Source organism: Amphiura filiformis, unplaced genomic scaffold (genome assembly GCF_039555335.1).
Source record: "Amphiura filiformis unplaced genomic scaffold, Afil_fr2py scaffold_57, whole genome shotgun sequence".
In the NCBI taxonomy this organism is placed as follows: Eukaryota; Metazoa; Echinodermata; class Ophiuroidea; order Amphilepidida; family Amphiuridae; genus Amphiura; species Amphiura filiformis.
Window position 1 is genome coordinate 189,976 of NW_027305521.1, and position 5,474 is coordinate 195,449.

Below are 5,474 nucleotides of genomic sequence, written 5' to 3' on the forward strand. Positions count from 1 at the left end.
GCTCCCTCTCCCCTCCTTCCCTTCCTACTTCCAATGCTCTCCCCCTCTGTTTCTCTTTCTCCCTTACCCTTACCCCCCACACACACACAAACTCTTTCCCTGGCGATCTCTTTTCTCTCTCTCTCCCTTCTCCAATAAATAAATTGAATAAAAGTCAGTTTAAACCAGCTTTCTATGATATTGATCTTCCGTCATGCGACATGCACATAAATAGAGTTGTGTATAATAGTGTTTATATCACTGAAGTCATAATCTGTCAAGTGTCTATTGTAATGTCTGTGGAAATATTTCGATGGTCTATATATTTTCACAGTGAAATCAGCTTAGGCTATTTCGTAGTCTCTTGTCAATGCTTTCAAACTAAATCAATGCTTTCAAATGTAGACTGCTTTGTTCGACTTCTCTGCTCGTGAATATTGCACTGCGAAATTTAAACATTTCTTTTGTATACTTAGATCAGGTAACTCGAAAATCCTGTAATTTTATTTGTCACACCACTTATAAGAAACTGAAACCAAAACCGAAACTACCTGCACAAATGTTTAGTTTTAAACAAAGGGTAGAAACAATGAGTTCGATATCTTGTGATTCAAGTGGTTAGGCAGGACAATAGGAAACCACGTGACCAAAACCAAAACCAAAACTAAAACTATATATTTGAAATGAGGCATTGTACTTAAATGGTGATTGACATGTTGGCAATCCGATCAAACAGCTACCATGAATGGCATGCTATATATTCTCTATAAGGTTATTTATAGACTTCTAGTGGCCCCATTTAAGAATCTATTATGGATACCGCCCAGTACTTCACTGCAAGCCAAACTGGAGTTTGATTCCTTTTATTGTTTGATAAAATATGTTTATAAAATGTCCTTGTTGCTTGTTTCACCTATTCCAGCTGTTTTAATGGCGGTATTAATCACCTAACCCTTGCAAACAAAGAAATATGATTTAGGATAAATAGCGCCATCTATAGTTTGCATTTAGTTAATAATGAAGCCAATTCTATATACATCAAACAGCCGTGTCCAAACACCCCCAAATACACCGTGCGAAAGACCAGCATGCTGTACAGCAGCCAACATCAGCAGCATAATGCATACCCAGCAAACACAAAAACGTATTAAAACGTTTTAAATAAGTTATATTTTGGCTTTTGGTTTAGGTAAAAACATTTTAATAACATTAAAATGTCGGGTTATATAAAGGTCATGATAACGTTTTAAAACGTTTTGTATGAAAACACACTACAACAATATTTTTTAAATGTTTTCAAAAATGTTATTGTAAACTATTTTTGCAAACATTTTTGCCAAATATTTTGTCAATACTTAAATAACATTATGTTAAAATATTTGAACCCAGCAAACACAGAAATGTTCTTAAAATGTTTTTTTTAAATCTTTTAATAACATTTAAATGTCGGGTTATATAAAGGTCATGAAAACGTTTTTAAAACGTTATAGAAAATATTTTGGGCAAACATTTTTCGCAAAATATTTTTTCAACCCCAAAATAACATTCTGTTTATAATGTTTTGTATCAAGTTTTCAAAAATGTTTTTGGAATGTTATTAAAACATTTTTATACCCTTTATATAAACCTACATTTAAACGTTTTCTGTAAAACATTTTTGTTTGCTGAGCAGTAGATTATCAAAAAATGTTTCTTAAGGTTATGAAAACGTTTAATACTCTTAATATACCCTTTATATAACCCGACATTTAAACGTTTTCTGACAACCTTTTATAACCTTTTGCGAATGATGTCGAAAACGTTTTGTGTTTGCTGGTAATTGCCGCTACCACAGCTATACGTGGTACCGCGTCGTTGACTCTGAATGTAGAGTCAATTGACTCCACGGGTAGAGTCAATTGACTCTGTAGTGAAAGTCAGGTCCGTCTCCTTTTGAAAGTAAGTGTCAAATAACTGCCACGCGTCGTTGTGCACGACTCAACAATCAACATGTAGAGTCAATTAACTCCACAAGTTAAGACAATAGTCAACGGATTCTCTTGTGACAGTCAGGCGACTCCTTTTGAGAGTTAGTGTTAATTTACTCCACTTTGAGAGTCACTTGACTCCATTCTGGCTATCAGTGTTATTTACATGATAGTATTGGCATTATAATACCAGGTTAAGGCCCCAAATCACTTTGTATGGCATTGAAATCTCAATTTGTTAGCACATTTGTTCTAAAATAACGGCAATTTGGAAATTGTAGATGGCTTTCATCCATTGAGATATTTAAGCAAATCAATACCATGTTTTTTGCACTGTTTGGCATAAAAAACGTTGGTATTGCCACAACAATGAATTTCATACGCCATCAAATCCCAAATTATAAAACGTATAGGTGTTGAAATGGCGGCCTTTTTAAAATTCAAGATGGTTGTTATCCAGTGAGATATTATCAAATTGATTCCACGTTCTCAATTCTTTTGGCATGATAAATGGAAGTTATTGTCAACGTAATCGACTTTGTATAGCATTTTCAGCTCAGGTTATTAGGCAATTCTTTTGAAATGGCGGCCATTTTAAAATCCAAGATGGCGGCTATATGGTTGATGGAAAAAATTGTTAACAATACTATTTCGTTGATTTAACAGGATGATGTGCGTTTGTGTTACTTGTGTTTAGTGTTATGTTCGATTTTCTGCAAGTATAATTATCATTTAAGGTATTTCTTTATGTTTATATACACAGAAGATGAATCCAGCGATGAAATCCAAGCAAAGGTATATTAAATCTTACGATTTACAATAACATTCACAATATTTAGGGTAACATGTCATAGAGCTTTAAAAAAGTAAACATGCAAACACAATGTTTTTAATATGAAATGATTGGCAATAATTACCAGTGACCAATCATTTTAGAAAGAAAATGCACATATCGCATTAAACTCATTGAGTAAATGTTTATTCACTGTAAATGAACAGCAATGCAGTAGTGGAACTAATGCCGGGATAGTTTAACACTTGAATTACAATTATAATTTTTTATAAAACTAGATCTGTAGACAGAACTGAACCTAGCCGGACGTGCCGTGGTACATAGCAGGTCAATAGCTATCTTCAGTAGATAGCAGATCAATATAGCTATATCCAGTAGACTGCAGATGAATATAACTAATATCAGTAGATAGCAGATAACTATCATTATCTTCAGTAGAAGCTGGTTAATGTATACCTATCTTCTGTAGATTGTAGATCAATATAGCTATAAACTAGATCTGTAGACAGAACTGAACCTAGCCGGACGTGCCGTGGTCGGACGTGTCAATCTTAAAATTTGACCTTTGACCCCTAAACTTTGGCCCTTTGGGGTCATAAATATTTATAACCTGTTTAGAATGTCGTAAGAATAATTCCTGTTCAATTTGAGCTCGATTGGACCAAATTTAAAATTTTACCTTTGACCCCTAAACTTTGACCCTTGGGTCATAAATATTTTAACATGTTTAGAATGTCGTATGAATCATTCATGTTGAATTTCAGCTCGATTGGACCAATTTTATAATTTGACGTTTGACCCCTAAACTTTGCCCTTTGGGGTCATAAATATTTTAAATAATTATGTTTAGGATGTCATAAGGATCATTTCCGTGCAAGTGGCATCAGCGTACTATGTTACATGTAGTAAATATGAATTTTTGGAAGATTTTTAGATTTTAACCCGAAATGACCACTTAAACGAAGCCTCATGGGTGACATGTAACTTTTTTTGAAAATTATCCCGAGATAATCGGATTATCCGGAGATAATTATTCCGAGATAATCATGTTATCCCGGGATAATCTGGTTATCTCGGGATAATTATCCCGAGATAATCATGTTATCCATGAATAATCAGGTTATCTCGTGATAATTATTCCGAGATAATCATGTTATCCCGGGATAATCATGTTATCTCCGGATAATTATTCCGGGATAACATGACTATCTCGGGATATTTCCAGTAGATTGCAGCAGAATATAACTATCTTCAGTTGATAGCAGATCAATATAGACATTTTCAGTAGATAGCAGATCAATATAGCTATCTTCAGTAGATAGCAGATCAATATAGCTATTTTCAATAGATAGCAGATCAATATAACTATTTTCAGTAGATATCAGTTCAATATAGCTATCTTTTGTAGGTAGCCGATCGATATAGTTATCTTCAGTAGATAGCAGATCAATATAGCAATCTTCAGTAGATAACAGATCAATGTAGCTATATCCAGTAGATTACAGATAAATATAACTATCTTCGGTAGATAGCAGGTCAATATAGCTATCTTCTGTATATAGCAAATCAATATAACTATCTTCAGTAGAAAGCAGATCAATATAGAAATCTGCTGCAGATAGCAGATCAATATAGCTATCTTCAGTAGATAGCAGATCAATATAGCTATTTTCAATAGATATTTTCAGTAGATAGCAGATCAATATAGCTATATTTTGTAGATAGCAGATCAATATAGTTATCTTCAGTAGATAGTAGATCAATGTAGCAATCTTCAGTAGATATCAGATCAATGTAGCTATCTCCAGTAGATTGCAGATAATATAACTATTTTCAGTAGATAGGAGATCAATATAGCTATCTTCAGTAAATAGCAGATCAATATAGATGTTGTCAGTAGGTAGCAGATCAATATAACTATCGTCGGTAGATAGCAGATCAATATAGCTATCTTCAGTGGAAATCAGATATAGATATTTTCAGTAGATAGCAGATTAATATAGTTATCTTCATTAGATAAAATTTTAATATAATTATAGCTATCTTCAGTAGATAACAGATCAACATAGCTATTTCCAATAGATTACAGATGAATATAACTATCTTCAGTACATAGCAGATCAATAGCTATCTTCAGTAGATGGCAGATCAATATAGCTATATCCAGTAGACTGCAGATGAATATAACTAATATCAGTAGATAGCAGATAACTATCGTTATCTTCAGTAGAAAGCAGGTTAATGTATACCTATCTTCTGTAGATAGCAGATAAATATGGCTATCTTCTGTAGATAGTAGATCAATATAGCTATTTTAGTAGATAGCCGATTGATATAGCTATCTTATGTAGATAACAGATCCATGTAGCTATCTCCAGTAGACAGCAGATTGATGTAGGTATCTTCGGTAGATAGCATATCAATATAGCCGTGGTCAGTAGATAGATCCATATAACTATCGTCGGTAGATAGCAGATCGATGTAATAATCTTCAGTAGATAGCAGATTAAGATAGTTATCTTCAGAAGATTACTTTATCGATCAGCTATCTACCGACGATAGTTATATTGATCTGCACTTTACTTAAGATAGCTACATTGATCTGCTATCTACTGAAGATAACTATATTAATCTGCTATCTACTGAAGACTGTGATATTCATTTGCTATCTACAGAAGATATCCATATTGATCTGCTATCTACTGAAGATACTTATATGCATCTGCAATCTACTG